Below are 20620 nucleotides of genomic sequence, written 5' to 3' on the forward strand. Positions count from 1 at the left end.
TCATTATGTTCTGCAGATCAAAGCAGAAGGTCGGTTTTATGTTAGATGGTCAGACTTATTATTAACTTTTTTTCGACAAAAATTTAGCCAAAAGTTTTGTTCTGATTTTTTTTTTTCATTTTTATTTTTTATTAACCGTGATAACTTACAATTGAACAACGCAATAAATGAATACAACTTTTCAAATTCACTTGTTCGTGTTAGCTAAAGAACATAGCTAACGGTACATAAAAGGATAATGATGAATGAGGCTTTCAATTATTTAATTTTACCTAATATTCAATTAATATATATAATTACAACCGCGCACATAAACGTGACGATTGCACATTTATATAAAATTACATTCGGGGTGCGCGGTTTTATAATTTTTTTTTTACTAAATATTTTTTATTTTAATTTAAAGCAGAAATTTAAAAAAAATCGAATATTGTAATTAACAATAAAAATGTAATGTCGCCGCGACCGTGTCACAGAAAGCGTACTTCCTTGCTACATAATACACCAAAGGTCTTGGATTCGATATCAGATTAGTATCTGAAGAATTTTCCACATCTAGACTGTAACTACTTCAATAGCTAATCATCTTAAAGAAAAATAACTGAACTACAAATTATTATAGATTATAAAAACGATTAACGAGTGATACGTATGGATGTAATGATATGATTTCACTATTTCTAAATTTACCACATCTACAATACAAATACGCGCGTGCGTGCTCACACGCACACACACACACAAACAAACAAAAACACACCCACAGTGAGAGAGACAGAGAGATTTATTTTTTATTAATACTATCAAAAAGTAATGTGTGAAGTTTATTCTGTTTGTTCAGATTTTAAGTTATACTTCGTTCTTATATAGTAATGAGCTATTTTAACATTGTACAAAACATTTAACTGTGTCTCATTTTCATTTTTGTAATATATTGTTATCGTAACACTATCAGTAGAGACAGTACAGCAAATGACTGATGTACTGAAAGTCTCCGGTTCGATTTTCATGTTAGACACCACCACCGACAATTGTTTCAGCCAGGTTTCATACATTAAAAAAAAATTAACAGGTCTTGAATTCAATTCTTGACTTACAACGATTTTTCAATAATTCCAATCGAAATAATCTTCAGAACGAGTATAAGAAAATAAATAGGTATATAGGATATAATATAATAAGGTATATAGGAGGGGATTAATGACTAGGCAGATGATTATGTGTCGATTTATCTCAAATTTTGTGAAAATACTTTTGAGATGTTGTACATTACTTAAATGTAAAATGCTAAACATTTTTTTTGTACCCAAATTACTAGATTTAACCCCTGAAGATAAAGTTTAATAATTGTCGGGCGATGGGAGCTGCAGCCCCCAACGCCCGACAATTTCGGCGGTGGCTATAGCCTCCTTAGCCCCTCGCTAGCTACGTGCGTGATATATATATATATATATATATATATATATATATGTATATGAGAGAGAGAGTGATTGGGAGAAATTTTGTGAAGATAGCTCAGTGGTAGAACAGTAGAGCATTTATTGCCTAATCCAAAAGTTGCAGGTTAGAATCCGTAAATATATTTCCTTCCTTAATGACAGTCGCAACGATTCAATTGTAATTAGTCTCTTCTTCAGTAATGGAAGAGAAAGATAAGGCGGGTTGCTATTCTCAAAATTCGTTATCTACCATCGGGTTCAGCAGATTATATGCTATCTATAATTATACATTTTGAATTACTTGATGTAAGTTTTTGAGAATAGAGGTCGGATAATCGAGATTTTGATATACGTCAATCGTAGAATATATTTATTTTGAATAGATTTATTTCTTCCGTTTTCCAACGAAGGAAATTTTTGTTTAGCTTTTATTCATAATTAATTCATATAACAATCGAATTGCACAATAAAACTATGCATATTTTACGGATAAATTAAACACGGAAGTCCGGGTAATTGAGAATCGGATTAGTAAAATAACTAAGTGTTATAGTAATTGTATCATTTAATTTTTTGTAGCACGGTGATCCGAGCGGTAACGTAATCGTATATTCATTTTTTTAGGAGTAAAGCGTGGTCATTGTTCGTATGAATATAAATTTATTAAGTACAGATTATAAATTAATTTTTTTTTTATTTTTACTTAAATTATCTAATAGTTTTTTTTATTACCTGATACTACAAATCGTGCTTGGCTATGTAAGAGACAGAGAGTGAGAGAGAGGAGAGAGAATAATCTAGCGGCGAGAGAGAGTGTATTAGTATGCAATACTAGTGAAAGGGGAGTGAGACAATTTAAACGGTATTACAACTATGGATGTTTATTTATTTATTTTTTTTACTTCAGTATTTATTCACTAACAGCTCGGAAAAAAATTACAAAAATGTGTATTTCTATGAATATAAAATATTAACACTCGGATGTTATTTTGCTGAATCGGTTACATTTTATCGTCCGATGACTCCTCAAAAGTGACCGGCATTATTCTGTTGTCGAGTTCCATTAACAATATATCCCAGTCTGGCGAGCATTTTTTAAATAAATAGGTAAAATCGGTTTAAAACAGCAATATTACATCGCCTTGTTTTGCAACGGCCACATTAATTTGCTGTTATATCTGCCCCAGATTTTACTGTAGTTGCAATACATCTAAAATACCTCAGATACTAAATGTAACGGTCAGAACTGTTTTCTCTGAAAGTAATAATGTTCACTATATGAAGCTTTTACACGGATGAATATTATCTGCATATTGGTGGGCTTTTTATGTCGATTTGCAATCGTATAGTCGGTTCGGTAAATACGGGGAAGGGAAACCATTTATTTCCAGTCTTCACTTTTCCTTATAAGCCTAGCATGAGAACTTGTTATTCTTAAGTTGGCTGCGTTGTTTTCAGAAGCGACTTGTGAGTCGTGTCATGTGAGATACCATTATATAAATGAATTTATCAACCATTAGATTTATGAATTTTACACGCGCGCGCACAGAGAGAGAGAGAGAGAGACAGTGAGAGAGATCGAGAGAGAGAAAAAGAGAAAGATAGAGGGAGATAGGCTTGTACGAAGAAGAGTTGTGATTATAACTTCAACGTAATAGAAAATTCCATAAAGAGATGTGGATAATAATTTATTTGTTAGAAGCCCTCATAACTCATTCGTGTAAGTATTTTTATTTTATCATAAATACCGCTTTGAATTACGTATATTTATGATACATAACTATGTATACAGATTTTAAACACCGCCAGAAGGTCGTTAAATAAGTAATCTTTTTATCACTGAATAAATCGAATACGAATAGGTTTTGTTCGGAAAAATTTAACATTTTGTTTTTGAATCGTCAAATTTTGTTAGAAATTCCTCTTTTTGTTGTAAAACTTTTATTAAATAAAAAATACCATTTTAAAAATATTTTTCTTGTAATTATTTTAAAATACGACAATGAAATATTTATTCCAAAATGTAAACCAGATAATTTTACGTTAATATATTATAATAGTTCTTTCCTTTAATTCTGCAGTCGAAACATTTTATTTGCTTTGCCTATGCGTGAGTGTGTGTGTGTATGTAATGAAACATAATGGACGCACACTTACATCACAGTCACAAAAACCAAAAGAGAGAATATGAAGAGATTTGTTAATTACTTATAATAAATCGTTTATATTACAGAGCATTCTTACTCACTTATTATATATCTCTCTCTCCCTCTCTCTCTCTGCAGTATGTATATATATATATATATATATATATATATATATATATACACATTAAACGGATGAACACGTACATGAGACACAAAACCTCACCCTTGAGTTTTTTTTTTTTACTAGACAGCTGTCATATTCTCTTATAAGAGAGATGATTTATGTCTTTTAGTTCTGTTGCGGTGTCGCTTTTTTTTTAACGGTAATGTTTTATACTACTCTAGTCTGCAGTTGCTTTTTGTTAATGTACTAAATCAGTCGTATTCTTTCTAATAAATAGAATAACATTTCTTTAAAGATATATTCACTCCATTTGAATTATTAAAAAATCAACATAATTATTTCTTTAATCTTTTCTCTGTTTTTTCATTAAAATATTTTTTTTTTCGGTTGCGGACCATTTCTTAATAACTAGATGATTTATAAAAATACAAGATAAATTATAATTTTCAGTTATTATTAAATAATCAGATGTTTCACCATCTCTATTACATATACACATTTTTAAAAGTACATCGAATTTTATTTTATTTTTTTATTTTTTATTGAATAATTATTTATTGTAAAATTCTTTTTACAATCACGGGTTAATAATTATTAATAAATCAATATATTTAATTAAATTAAAAAAAAAAACATGTTAAAAAATGGAAAAGGAGATGAAGTCCGATTCGAACCGATGTGCCTTCCTCTTGTAACATCCCAATAATTCATCGATGAACATTTTGTTTGGCTATAACTCTGGAACCGGTGAAAATAAGTACCGCTTATGATATGTCGCTGAAAGGGTCTCACTGAGACCTGCGGTTTTGGGGATTTTGTGCTTTTTTGGACGTTTTTGATTCAGTCGATCGCAATCAAAAGGGACGTTGCACAACTAGATGTTACAACAATCCTAAATTAAAAATTTCAACATCCTATAGCTAACCTTTTGAGATATGCGAGGTACATACGTAAGCAGTCCCAGGAAGGGGGAAGCCAGGGATGGAGGTTTAGTCGGTACTGCGTAGGTATACATACGCCCTTTGTTATAACTGGCGGAACCTGTTAGCGAGCCCGACATTGCTTAGGCGCCCGTAAACGGGGTCCTCCACCTCTTTAAAAAAAAAAGGTACATACGTTTGCACAGACGTCACGCCGAAACTAGTCAAAATGGATTCGCGGATGGTCAAAATGGATATTTCTATTGAGATCTGAAAACCGAACATTTTTCGCGATCCTTTACTTCGTACAAGGAAATAAAAAAAAATAAATAAATGATGAAAACAAAATGAAACGGCGAAACAAAACGAGATATTTTGACAAAGTATAATGACCTAGTGTAGTAGATTAATCCAAATTTCGAAGAACCTTACAACTCCAATAAATGCAGTCTTTTTAAATGTCGAATTTTGTCGCTATTACTAGAACTGCGAATTAGCTCGTATGATGTTCAGTCTCATTTTGTGCTTGTTAATGAATCGTTTTATTTCCTCTCGAACGCTCCAAACTCTCAGATAACCGTGTATCTTAGAGTTTCTTGTAAACCACGGAGCCTCTCTTATAATTCTCAGTAACTTATTCCGATATCGCTGAACGATGTCAACGTTACTCTCACTTGTAGTACCTCACACCAGGATTTTACCATTCCAAATTGGATTTAGGATTGTTGTACACAACTGTTTGTTCGATAATGATAATTGCGACCCCCTGCCTAGCAATCGGTACATTTCCCTGAACTAATCCAGTAATACAAACCGGAATAGTGCTTACATACGCTAAATACGATATTCTGACATGCACACACACACACACACACACACACACACATTTAAATTCCTAGCGATTTAGTTGTTTTTGACAAAATTTTGATTACGTTAAATTATTTTTGAAAATCATATTATGTAGTATTTTTATTTATTGTACTCTAAACTGTACCTACATTTTTCCAATTGATATTGAATTTAAACAAGTGAAATTCTGTTTGGAATTTTTTGTTTTGAAAAAATACGGCGTCTCTTCAGTCACGTAGAATATGCCGATATGATTTTTGTGTACGGCTTTTTGCGATAGAAATGGTCCGGCTTCAGCGGAAGAATACCGACGTAGGTATCCTGGACGGTTAGTAAAGTATTTTTGAGGAATTTTTAATAATCTTCGTGAAAATAACACTTCCTAGAGCACATGTTTCATCTGAACGTCAACCGATAAACAGTGATGCAACAGAAAACATTCATCAGGTGCTACAACCGGCTAACAGCTTAATCCTACTACGAGCACGCCAAGAATTTCTACACGACGTAATATTCCTCAAAATCGTGTATGGAAGTCATTACGGCATTATGACTCCTTATGTACAAAACGTTCAACCCTTCCGGCTCGGTGACAATACCAGACGACTGCAATTTTATCAACGGGTTAATAATTATTACCGCTTAATTCCATTTATTCTATTTTCGGACGAAGCTACTTTTCCTCTTAATGGCGTAAACAACGTACCGAATACTTATCGGTGTTCTGAAGAAAACCCGCATGCTGTAGTCGAATTAAATTTCCAGCGACCGCTTTCGGACAACGTTTGGTGCGGTACGATCGACAACCGGTTAATAGGCCCTTTCATATTAAAACAAAAAGTAGAAATTATACGGAATTTTTAAACAAGTTTTAAACATAAAGCCCTTGAAAATTTCTCATCGATAAAACGAACTGAAATCTATCGACTTGACGGAACAACAACATATTCACGGCTACGTTCAATCCGTTTACCGGTAAATATTTCATCTAAGAATTGTCTTAATTCATTCGTGATACACCAAGACAATTCTTAGATAAAAAATTTACCGGTAAATGAAGTGGACGCTACCTAGATCACCTTACTTTTTTACATTGTTTCTGGGGATGGATTAAATGCGAGGTATGCAAGCAAAAGGTGGAAACACGTAATTAACCGATCGCTTTTTAAATAGATATAAATGAACTGTTTTGTGCGAATGTAAGTGGCACAAAGGACACTACTGGTGGTTTCCTGTAGAAGTTATGAAAAATTTATTTATTTTTTGTATTTTTAAAAGAACTTCTCTTAAAAATAATTTTCGATTAGATTTTCATTGCAAGACGAAAATAACACGTTTTTTTCCCTGTTTTCTCCACGTTTTAGTATATCTGCTTTTATTTTAAACCTAAAATTAAAGTCTGGTTCTTTCTCCATAAAGGAATTGCAAACGTATTCTACGGTCCCTTTCTCTTCTAAAGTAAAGGCATAACGTGTTTTTTCTCTAAAATCTGTTGTTATAGAATTAATAGTATAAACGCCCTCTTCTAAATCCTCTATTTTTTACATTTAGATACAGTAAAATTAGCGCTTAAGTAAAATGTCTGCACAGCATTTTTTCTACTATTTCTTTAGATATTTTTACTTTCTCTCCTTTTTTCTGTATATTTTCTTTTTCCTCAAGCTTTCGAAGGGACTAGTAACAGAAATATCCACATACTTAAAACCTTTGTGGTACACATATGTTCTTTAGATTGTATTTTGAAAAATGGTGTTTCTTTAGGCCAGTAGTGGAAATAATTGTTTTTATAAGACATCTGTATAAATCCCTCTTGTTTTGCGATTTTATTAAATTCTATTAATCTATGCTTAAATTGTCCCTTAACAGTAAATTCTGAAGTTTTTTCTCCTAGCTTTCTACAGTAAATCGCAACAATAGGGAATTTCTCTGTTGTTATTACTATAAAACCAAACATTTCTACGCTAGAATTTACAGGTAATTCGATCCGGTTACCTTTGTGTAAATTTTTATAAAATTCAGCGGTATATTTTTGCTCGTTATTCTTTATATTCAATACTTCTAATGCGCTGGCGATATCTAGAGATTTTTCAGCTTGTTCGAAATTCTTTCTTGTTTCTTGGATAATTCCTCCAACAATTTTACGCCATAAACAACACAACCTGTAGTCGGCACGATTTGCTGGATGTTGTAGAAATTTAAGTTGTTTTTAAGGGACAATTGTTTCTCTGGAAATCGTGGTTTACAATATCTTGTATTAAGCCCGTAAGAAATATGAAGAGGTATTGCGGCAAATAGATGAAGAAAGAAGCATTTGGAAAAATATAGTTAAAAGAAGAGACAGACTTATAGGCCACATACTAAGGCATCCTGGAATAGTCGCTTTAATATTGGAAGGACAGGTAGAAGGGAAAAATTGTGTAGGCAGGCCACGTTTGGAGTATATAAAACAAATTGTTCGGGATGTAGGATGTAGAGGGTATACTGAAATGAAACGACTAGCACTAGATAGGGAATCTTGGAGAGCTGCATCAAACCAGTCAAACGACTGAAGACAAAAAAAAAAAAAAAAAGCCCGTTTGTCCGGTATTTAAATTAACACATTTTGCGCTAAATAGAAAATTATAACCGGAAAAAAAAAGTTTCTCCTATTTTTACGTAAGCGGAGTAGAAAATATTTAATTTGTTGTTTTTCTCTTCCGTTTCCAACAAATTTATTGGCAGCATATTAAAGCAAAATCCGTTTAAAATGTAGCGTATTAATTTTTTTTCTTTTTTGCTTGTCTTTATCGAGTTTTATCTTGTATCCGATTAGTTTTTTAGTAAGAGAATTTGCCCGTAAACAATAATAGAGTAAATCTTTATAAACAACGCAGCAGGTATATTTTAACACGCTACAGATTTTTCCCCGTTGTTTCGTAACAGACACAGAATAGAACGGTGCATTCGTAAATATTTTTTTGTACTTTTCTAGTACATCCGTCGTGGTATTTTTAAGCTAAATCCCTCTTCGTTATTGTTGTTATACACGTAAAACGTAGCTTCCAGGCGCGTCATCCCGTGTTTCTGTGAGGCTGGGCTTGTAAAAGTTTCTCTTAATCGTTTGTCTGGACGATTAACAAAATTTGCAATGCGGTATCCTATATCCTTTTTTACGCCTGGAGATGTCATTTGGCATACAAATTTATTGTAGATTTTTTCTCTTATATTCTTGTGCGACCAAGTTAAGCAGTCCGATCCAACAGTATTATCGTTTTGTACAATAATATTCGAGCATCTGTTATTGTAGTCGGTACAAGGAAAACAAAAGTCGAAATTTTCTGTTAAATATTGTTCCGTTTCTCTTATTAAAAATTCCTGTAAAATCCTGGGTAATATCGATGTCTGTCATAAAAATATCGTATTTTTCCAGCTGTTATAAAATCTCTGGTAAATCCCTCAAAATATCGGATAATTTTTCGTCTGCTAGTTCTATCTTATACGGCAGAGAGACAAATTTCTTTGGATAAAGATCGTAATATCGCTGTGGAATTATCGCCCGGTATTTTTCTCGGTGAAATTGGATATTATATCCCCTGTTTGTTTGTTTAGGTTTCATTCATTATTTTGAATTTTATCTTAATTAACAATCAATTTCAATACTCTTAAGAATCAATAGACTTGTATAAAATATTTTTTTTTTATTAAGGATTATTATAAAAAAAAATTGTTATTATATTTAATAAATATTGGATTGTTAGCTCGTTTAATCATTATCATGTATTTAAAACTTTGTAAAATTTTTGTACAACTAAAAACTTTTGTCCCAAAATCCTTTACTTATATGTTCAAATAACCCGGTAGAAAATGAGATTTTGGGACGAGCGTATACGCATGCGCGCCGAATACTGTGCGCAACCTTGTTAGTTTCATCATGCTAGCGGTAACGAGATGGCTGCGTGTTGTATGGAAACTTGCCTTTCTAAAATCATTTTAAATTCAGTCAAATTGAATGCTAATTGACTTACTTATAAATAAGGTATTATTTTAATAAATAAAATCTTACAATATATATTTATTAGCTGTAGTTTTACTATAACATTTAACGTTTGACTGTGATGAGATTCGGCATCCGGTTCATCGCTCGGCTCTACCCTGCGTATTTGTTTTTACATTAGACTGTTATTATTGTGGGTGAGTACGTTACGTTAATTGTTTTAACAATTTTATTTAATTTACTTTATATTGTTTACTTTTATAAGACATAATTGCTTTAATTAGTTATTAAGTAAGTGATTTTATTGCATGATATAAAAGAATTGAAAATAACAAATATGGCGGAAGCAATACATTTGTAGTTTTGGTCGGCGTGGACAGTGATATTTTTATAGATATATTTTTTTTAATTTTATTATTTTTCCTGGATTGTAGTATGACTTGAGTTTTAAATTATTATTTTTTCGATTATTTAATTGTAATTAATGTAGTGATGTGGACCTAACGTAAATTTATTTTCTAGCCTAACACTATAAATTTAGTGCGACGTGTTGTATCTAGTAAAAGTTTTATCTCTTTTATTCGGTTAATTATAAACTTCGTGTACATTAAGTGTTTGGTGTTTCTGCCGGTGTATTGAGAATTTTTCGTTTCGCTTTCGCGTTCTTTACGTCTCAGTATTATTAGTTGTCAAGTCGTGTATTCATTATTTATTTTTATTTTGTTAAGCCCTGTTAGAAATTTATAAATCATTACTTAAAGCATAATACATTTATAAAGCAATAACTTGTAAAGAATTTATAATTTTTATCTTTTGCAACTTATGCAATGTCATTTACATATACATGATTTTATGGTGAAATGATTTTACCTTACCAGAGTAAAAAAAATGATTGTATTTTAATTAAATTCATTCTTATTTTGTTGTAAGAATAATTCCTGTTATATAGTGGTGTATGCCTGCCTACTTTCTGACATTGTGCTACAGTACCTGTACGTAATGCTTTGTAGCAGTATGTATTTTATTTCTGTTATTTTTAATTCTTGAAAATTCCATTGAAAATTATTTTAATAGTACATGCTAGTTTCTTCTTCAAATTTTACATATTCCTGAATTTGTGTTGACCATTGTGCCCTTCAACTTTAACATGTTAATTTTTACATATATGATAATGAAGAGGTAGGTTGTTTAGAAGTATAACAGACAATTATTTATATCTACGTAGAATATAAAATTTAATTTTTTCATGCTGTGTATATGTGTGCTTACTTGATCATTGTCAAAAATATAGTATAGATATAAATTTTAAGATATCTTAAAATCTTTTTTTCTCTTTTTTTTAAATATAAGTTTATGTGTATTTTATTGTATTTAAATTATATATTTATTTATGTTTTCTATTTTACTTTATGTTGTAAACTCAAAATTAGTTATTAGTCAGATAGGAGTACACCTCGGACATTTTTGTTGCCACTATATTTTTTTTAATAAAAAGGAATTCTATTAGTTGAACATTAGTTACGGTTCACTTACCGACTTAAAAATATTTGCTTGCCTTTTTTTTGTGGTGTGGTTGGTATAAATTTAATTGTTACTATTTATCTTCTTGATGATTTAAGTTAACATTACATTAGATTTTCTATTTTGTATGTATATATCAGGTGAACTTCTAATGTCATTACAATTAGAATCACTTTATAGTTTGTCTGATGCCACGTCTTTTATGAATGTAATAACTTATAAAATTATAAGCATTTTCCATAATAATTAACCGTTTGTCCAAACTAGAAAGTGCTGGCTTTTGGAGTTCTCTACGTGTTGAAGAAAGATAGTTTCATAAAACGATTGTAATTATTGGTTTTTCTTAATGTATATGATTATTTTGACTACTGATGGTATTAAATTGCATAACTAAAATTATTTAAATTCAAGAAATTTTTGGTGTAAAATATGGTAATTCTGAGCAATTGATCAACTTCAGTTTTTTTCATATTATCGTAGAAGATGTTTAGGATCTAAATGTCCGAAAGCATGTTTGGATAGCGGTGACCCGTAGGTCCACACCATGTTAGTACTCTAGTTGATTAGTAATCAGTTTTTGGAGTTATTGAGATTTGTTCAGTTTACTGTTCTGTTCTGTGTTGGGAAATTAGGGTTAAGGTTAGGAATAAACCATAAACTAACCTTAATGATCGTTAGAGTCGAATCGAACTCTGATTCTGGTATTGAAGATGGCTGATGGTATTCTTTGTAAGGTGAGGTGACATCCATCATTCAAATGACTAAAATATCATAGAAAATGTAGTATAGTCTCTTTATAGTGACCATATTTCCATTTAAAAATAAATTCAGCCAAGTGTTACATGAATGCATTAAGTATTGTCATACCTTGGTAATTTATCTCCAACCTCTCTTCAAAAAAGTTTAACCTTAACTCAACTTCTTGACAGAATGGATTAGCATCTGAGCATGTATCGATGATTCACAGAACTGGTTGCTGATCGGTTAGACTACTGTGATAACACGCTGCTGACTTTAAAATTGCACATGTCACCTGCTTTCCAACATTTAGATTTTTTCTCCCAATACTAAGCATATTTCCTATGATATATTAAAGTATGAAAAGAATTAAATTGATCTAGTTATTGCGCAAAATTACTTAAAATAAACTTTCCATTCTAAATTCTAATGCACGTTGAATCATTAAAACTATAAATTTTCATTTAATAATAGTAGATGATTTTTAAAACAAAAGTATGTTTATAAAGTTTCTGCATTCAAAATAGAATAAATCAAAATATGTGTGTGTTTCTTGAAAATAAAAATAAATATTGCGTTATAAGATAGATTAAAAATTTGTAAATAATAAATTACAGACTTTGCGTATAAAAATTCATAATTTCTCACTAGAAAATTTCTGTTTATCGAATTAGCATTTCATGATTATTTTATCTGCATTTAAGATAAAACAGATCTTCTGATTGTAAATGCTTTAGGATCTGTTTAGTGTGAGCAAAAAAGACCATTTATATCTTGGGAAAAATTTCTATTTCATTGAATATACTACTGTAATTTTACTAATATTATAACAAAGTAGCCGAATATTTCCAAATCATATGCTGTGTCTGAATATTTTGAAGTTATTCGGTTTGTTAAATTTATGTTTTCTATTTGTTGTAATTTAAACAGAATTAAATAAATTTTAATTATATGTTCATTTGGTTTTGTTGTTCAGTCAGAAACGATCTTCCCTGTTGTTCACAACCCTTCTCCCCCCAAAAAAGGCAATACATATATGCATTAGTTTATGATTACAGCTAAGACATATTTTCAGTTCTGTTAATTGACCACCACTGTTTTATAACTTACAACAAATATTAGTCTGCCATTAATTAGTATGCAACTGCACATTTACTCGCCACACACCTTTCTACACCTCCATCTCTCATGGTCGTCACTTACATCCGACACCGTATATTTGTAGTGATTTTTCTTTAGGTCAAATGTTAACATTTTGCATAAAAACAATACAACTATTTTTCGTTTTTATTAGCTCACGATTACTCCACGACTTATTATTTAAAACGATTAACTCCACTCTCTGATCGAACTAGTACAGTATTATTCATTTACAACAATGCACTTTGAAATAGAAAGGACCAGCCAGAACACGCTTAACTATTAAATTCTGCCGGTGTATGTGTATTATAAAAAATAGTAGGGAACAGCTAACAGAACCTGTCCCTTATTTTTTACGGTTTGTAATATATATTATTTAAAAAACAGTACATGTTACACCTTTTTGGGTCGAATGAATCGAGTCTTTTGACGGGATATTACACTTAATATGAACTCCGTTAAATGACGTGATCCGCATTTCTCCGTAGTTACGACGTTCCGTCAAATGACGGGAACAGCACTCTAAGTGTTAAACTACAATGATTTGTGATTTTTAGACATGATGGTGAGGAATAATTGCATTATTTAATAAATAGGGGGTCTTAATTATAAAATGGCCGCCACATATTTGTTTCTAGAAGTAACAGTTATTACCGATAATTAATATCAATCAACTAATTAAAATACTATTACTAATAATAATAATAGTATCAGTGTTAATTAAGTATTTAAACATTTCACATATATAAACATACAAATATTTAACTTGATCGGTAAGTAAAGTATTTAATTATTATGTTTAATTAAATTCCCTGTTATAAAAACATATTCAAACGTTACATTAAATTTTACAAAATAGCCAATTTGGTAACTACCCCTAGTAATTACCTCTTAAGTAAGGGATGAATAAAATACCGAATTTACCGTCAACAGTTATTAATAAAAAGAAGGATTAACACAGTTTAATTTCATTTCATTAGATTATAATATAAAATTATTTATCTACGAAAACAAATATCTTTTTAGAAACACCTTAAATAAATAATTATATAATACAATTTAATGGAAAGTTGTGTTTACATATCGGTCTTACGTAAAAGTTATAAAAATTCCTCAAATAAATTTTTTTTAAATATTAGGCATAGAGAATTTAGATTGTCAAAATGTCTCTGCTACAAAACGGTCTAATTTTTACTTCCTTGTACGAAGTAAAGGAAGTATTGTAATCGCGAAAAGTGTCTGTTTTCAGATTTCAACGGAAATATCCATTTTCATCATCCCCGATTTCATTTTGACTAGTTTCGGCGTGACTTCTGTACGTCTCGTATAACTTAAAAACGATTAGCCGTAGGATGTTGAAATTTTTGGGTTTAGAACAGTTGTAACATCTAATTGTGGACCTCTCGTTTTGATTGCAATCAAGCGGACCAAAAATGTACAAAACAGCCCGAAATCCAATTTTTATTTGGATTTTTGAGGTTTCTTAATTGCAGTAATAAGTCCTCATCGAGAGCTTGTCAACGATATATCATAAGCGGTATTTATTTTCATCGGTTTCATAGTTATAGCTCAATAAAATTTTAATTAATGAAATATTTGGATCTTACAAAGGGAAGGCACATCGGTTCAAATCTGATTTCATATACATATTTTTTTATTTATTTAAATATATTGATTTATTAATAATTATTAATCTCAGATTGTAATAATAGTTTTAAAATAAATAATGATTCAATAATAACAAAAAACTATATATATATATATATATATGAAAAAAATCGGAAGTTATTAATGAAGTAAGATTTTATGTAATTTTCATTTTAAAAAAATATGTATATGGTAATATAATAGGCGTACAAAGAAGTCATGTGGTGTCCACATTAGATATTTCCTGTATGACACAAGTACATCAGGGAGGCTTCATGGAGAAAATCTGAAGTTTTTAATCGAAAGAGTACCATAACTTAGAGAAATACAAAAAACTATTTTAAAGTTAAAAAAAAATTTAATTAAATCTTTGAACGGGTGGGGGGTGGATTTTTTCTTTACCTTCTGTTCACTAAGGATCACGTTTCCAAAATTTTGATCTCTTTTGCTTTCCAAAATGTCACATTTCTTCGGTCCATCTATTCAGGTTTATACCTTCTTTTTCTTTTTCACTAGAAACGTAGATTTTCAAATCAATTTTCTAAATTTATCTCTGTCTTTATACAGATCATTATAATGTTTATTATTTTTAAATCTGTTTATTTTTCTTTAAACCGGGCGCTGTTTATGTAGAGATTAAATAGGGTTTAGTCAAGCACCGATTCCGGTGGCGTCTCGTACTTGAAATTACTGGGGGTGCTGCTCCAGAAAAACCTTTTCTGGACCTTTTCAAGGCCGTGGTCAAATTTTTATGGAAATTAAAAGAACCGACAAAAATGAATCGAATAGAATAGCTGGAAGCAGGATATTAATCTAATTCTACACTTTATCGGTTTTTTAAGCACAGCACATTCTGCTTTAAAAATCGTATTCGGTTTAACCGAATTATTAATAAAATGTCAATACGGATAATATTTTTTAGTATTATTAGATAATAACTTAATAAAATGTCGGTTTAAAAACACTGCAGTCTAACGGTACTTAATTTAAATTTCTATTACATAGAAACAAATACGTAATTATTTTTTACTAATTACCTTCTCTTTTGCCCTTCCAGCGTATTTTTGGACGGTTGTGGCGATCAAAGAGTTCTTGCTTTACACAATCTTCTGATCGCTACTGAAAAACAACTAAACCGCTTTCGTATTCCTTCTACCGACTAAACTAGAAAAGGGAACGAACGTGGAACGTTCCACACACACGCGGAGTAAAAACAAAACTACCTTCTACCGACACGCAAGGGTCAGAACTGCGGGAGCGACAGTGCTTTCTCTCCCTCAAAGCATCGTTCAGCGTTCTTTACGCGCATGCGTAGAATAGCCAAACAGTACGCCGCTGTAACTGTGAAGCTCACAGTTTCATATAAAGATTTTTGTATGTTTTCATACACGTGCAGTTTGTTTACTTGAATTCTATAAGCTAACCGAATAAGATATACATGAAAAATTGATGATTTTTGACATCGAAGTAACTTAACTAGGAAGATTTCCTTCAATTTTAACGCGATTCAATATAATTGTGTCAAGAATGCTTAACTTTTGAAAAGATTTAAATAAAACCTCTTTCTGCAATTCTAAATTATTTTATCAGAGCAAAGGTATTTAACTTTTCGCTGAAAAATAATAAAATAACAAACTGTAGTAAATCGTAAAGATACCGTAATAGATTTAGACAGATCTTAGAACTAATAATATGATTCGACACCCCCCTCAATTTATTTTGTATATAATCGCATAATTGAGGGTATAAATTAAAATAAAGGACTGTATAAATTTTATAATTGAATTTATTCATACGTATAAGAAATTTTACACCGCAATAGATTCATTAAATAAAAAGTCGAACTTTAAATTCACTTCTTTGATTTTTCTCCTGTTCTTTCTATTTTTATTAAAACATTCCTTTCTTGATTGTAATTAGCTTAAATTGTATGACACCCTACCATGTAATGCATAGAAAATTGAAATACAGCATCTATTTTAATGACAATTGAACACCTACCGCAAAAAAGTTGACAACACAGTTGTAGGATTTTCCTGTCACGCGGATTTTCTCTGATGCACGGCTTACGCACACAACTTAATTTGAAATATTTATCATTTTATTTAAATATAATATTTTTTGTTTATTTAATTCGATGATTCTAACTAGAGTGCGCGCGCATACAGTGTATTATTCGCGCGTGTTAGGCGGTACTAGCGGTTACTTTAGATAATTTTTATACTTTAAACATAATTCATTTATTTAATTCTACCGCTCTCTCTCTCTCTCTCTCTCTCTCTATATATATATATATATATATATATATACTACTGCTGCATCAGAACATTTTGTAAGTAATATTGTTTCCTTAATTCATCATGTTCAAATTTTATTTTATCACTAGGATCCCTCGTCCGCGCTATATGCATAATTTGGCATATGAAAATATTACTACCAAATCGAATGTCGAATTTATGCCAATTACGAGAATGGCTTACCCTGATGATGTAAATTCTTAGTTCGGGAACTAAAAATATACAGAATGTTACTCTGTACAGCCGCAAATTTCTAAACTGTCGTCATTTCCTATAATTTTATTATCAAATTAATTTATTTTTACGTATATTATGGCGCTAATACAAACTGATATTTTATAGACGACGAATTAAATTTAGTAAATCAAATAATTACTGTTTGAAGTCGATATTAACATAGACATTAAATCTTGGTAAAGGAAGTTATAGATTTTTATCTATAAGGTTTTTATTTAATGATTTACATAGCAGTGAAATTGATGAGATTTAAACTGCGGTTAAGTTTCCAGGTGTCATAAGAAAGTTACAGGTAAAATTTCGTAATGACTGATTCATTCGTTTTTGCGGTTATCGGAAACAAACGAAACGCACGGCGTCAATATATGTATAGATTGAGGTTAATTATATTTTTTTTTTTGCTGTTAACGTATATTTTTCAACAGTAAAGGATTTAAATTTTTTGCCGTTATTTAAAATATTTCCTTGATATTTTACTACAAAGTATGTGATTATTTTTTCCTAATGTGTCAGAAAATAAAATCTATTTATGGATTATATTTAACTACACTTCTGTAAATGATTCTGATAGCGGTTTATTTATTATATATATATTTTTTTTATAATTTTTATCTTCAAATTATATTTTATAAACATTACGTTTAATTTAAATATATTAGAATTAAGATTCATTATTAATTATTTTATCCGATCCTTTTATTTTTAATTTTAAGATCGATTGACGAATTAGTTAAATGTATTTTATTTGAAAAATATATTCACGTCGGTATAAATTGAATGTAAAATATTCCAATGTAATATAAAAATTCATATTTCAATGATATGCACAGGTTAGTTCATTTTTTACCAGCGACTGAAATATCAAACATACAGCTCTCTACAATTTTAATATATTTATAATTAGAACATACGTACAGAGTGTTGCAGGACGTATTCGCCGAACTCCAGAAACTGATTCAGGACACCAAAAGATGCAAAAACGTTCAAACCGACTTAAGTCCTGCTTTGCTTTGTTTTCCTTCTGGACGCAATTTTGTGGTTTTCAACAAAAAAAATCACTTCTCAGGAACGGGTTAACCTACAATAATTAAATTTGGAAAATTTAATTTTTTATTCTACATAATAAAAAATTTTGAAAACATCAACTTCAAAGATTTCAAAATGGAGCCATCTTAATTTTTAATTCTTCCATATCTTTGTAATTAATTGTTTGATAAAATTTTTACTTATTACAAAATTTATTAAGCATTTTATGCTGAACAAAATGGCACTTCACTTGTCATGGAAAAGATACCACCGTATTACAATTTGTCGGTAAGAGAATTTATTGGCCAGCGGGTCGGAAGACGTCGTATAGCTGATCATGTGACGATACATAAAAGTACATTCGCGTGCGCGGTTTTATATTTTTTTAATTTTAATTTAAAGCAGAAATTTAAAAAAATCGAATATTGTAATTAACAATAAAAATGTAATGTCGCCGCGACCGTTTCACAGAAAGCGTACTTCCTTGCTTCATAATACACCAAAGGTTTTGGGTACGATTCCAGAAGATATCTGAAGAATTTTCCACAACTAGACTGTAACTTCTTCAATAGCTAATCATCAAAGAAAAATAACTGAACTACAAATTATTATAGATTATAAAAACGATTAACGAGTGATACATAAGGATGTAATGTGTGCGCGCTCACACACACACAGTGAGAGAGAGATTATTTTTTATTAATACTATCAAAAAGTAATGTGTGAAGTTTATTCTATATCCACCACCGACAATTGTTTAGCCAGGTTTCATACATTAAAAAAAAATTAACAGGTCTTGAATTCAATTCTTGTCTTACAACGATCTTTTCAATAATTACAATCGAAATAATGGCCACAAAGGATTTAAAAAAATAAATGCATCGGTGATGAAAACGTTTGCAATGTTAATTTTATATTTTTGGTTCGTTATAATTTTATAAAATACTGTAGTAATATATGGGATGCATTTAAGTTGTAACTGTGTAACCTTGAACGGTTGTATGTAGTCGAAGTGTTGAAGGGGGGACCTCCCTTCCTCATACAACGTACTAGGTTGCTAGGAAACCGATCGGTTTCCTAGCAACCAGAGTTGCCAGACTTACAAATACACCAACCAGAGTTGCCAGACTTACAAATATACATTACCAGATAGACAGCGGTCAAAGACTTTGTTATTATGTCTTCCGCGCTACTAAAACAAATATTCAATTAACGCGTCAAAATGCATCTATTAACAAACTTGAATCGACAGCATATCAACGTTCAATTATTATTTTTTTTTTTTTTTAGCATGTTAAAAATACAAAGACTGACTGGGATTCGACACCTTTATTTTAAAACGGATTATTTTTATAAACACAAGGGTCAACATTGTATTAATCTTTCATATTATACGTATTTTAAAGTTTATGTAATTTAACATTACATATTGTGTAGGGGGCTTGATGATGATCGTAAAATAATAATAATAATGAAAATTATTTTATATTGAAACGGTTTTTTATACTTTTTTGCATTTGAGAAACACAAAACATTTGCTTAGATTTAATACATAATTTACTACGCAAATAAGAATCATAATGTTAGTATATCATTTTTTTCATAATTCACATATACTTCACACTCACACATTTACACTCCAATAAAAGTTACGAATTATTATAAAGCTAATCGTCGATTTTTCTTTCTCGCCATAATATCTAAAATTTCATCAGGATTAACAGTAATATCTCTACATGTAATCTATTATATCTCTAAAAGAAGCACAAAGACCGACATCATATTCATATCAATAATATTGCAATTCCTTTTGTATGCGTTTGTAATACAAACATCTCTTGTTTTGTGTTTGTTTTTTCTGTATCTGAATATGACTGGAAATGTCATTACTAGAAAAGAGAAACCGAACGAATCGTCGGTAAAGTTGAATTTCATTTTATTTATTATATATAAACTATTTTATCATCGTGTTTTCTATTTGCTTAAGATTTGAAATTTTTTTTCAAAATTCAATTTGATTATAAACACGAATTTTCCTCAGTAACGATGGATTTATAATTAAAAACTTGCGCTTTACAAGTTCAAGAACGTTCACGATCGTAATTCTTCAACTTGCAGAAATCTGATGATTGCAATTTACATGTCCTCGGAACAGGTTTTGCACACGTGCTCGAGATAGAAGGGGTGTTACATCTTGTACAATAGTTAGTTGTCATTCGTTTCTTTTGGTAACGGCACATTTCACAGAAGGTTCTCTATTTTTCTTGTCTTCCGGTCGGTGTCTGTGCTTCATTGTTTCCTAGGATCCCTCCAATAATTGTTTTCGATGACCGAGGTAAAGTAACAACTTGCAGAAGAGTTTCCGGCCAGGGTATAACTAGATCTTTCATGAAATTTGTCCTTGTCATTTATTTTTGCGGTATTAAAATTTACAATGCGTGAAAAATGCCAGATTTTTTTTGTGGGATTTGAACCCAAAACCTTCCCGATGAGTTAAAAAGAGCAATACTTATGCATCGTTTATTTTATAATTGAACATTTTTAATCATTTTAATTTTTCGA

At 30.5% G+C, this 20620-nt stretch overlaps 1 protein-coding gene across 1 annotated transcript in view; it reads left to right on the forward strand.

Moving 5' to 3' along the window:
- Positions 1–9388: 9388 nt before the first annotated feature.
- Positions 9389–20620, forward strand: part of LOC142328414 (uncharacterized) — a 147175-nt gene continuing 135943 nt past the window's right edge. The window contains exon 1 of the mRNA XM_075372129.1: positions 9389–9649. The gene's annotated coding sequence lies outside the window, so the exon portion shown is untranslated. The remainder of the gene's footprint in view (positions 9650–20620) is intronic.

This window comes from Lycorma delicatula, chromosome 7, assembly GCF_047948215.1.
Source record: "Lycorma delicatula isolate Av1 chromosome 7, ASM4794821v1, whole genome shotgun sequence".
NCBI classification, from domain to species: domain Eukaryota; kingdom Metazoa; phylum Arthropoda; class Insecta; order Hemiptera; family Fulgoridae; genus Lycorma; species Lycorma delicatula.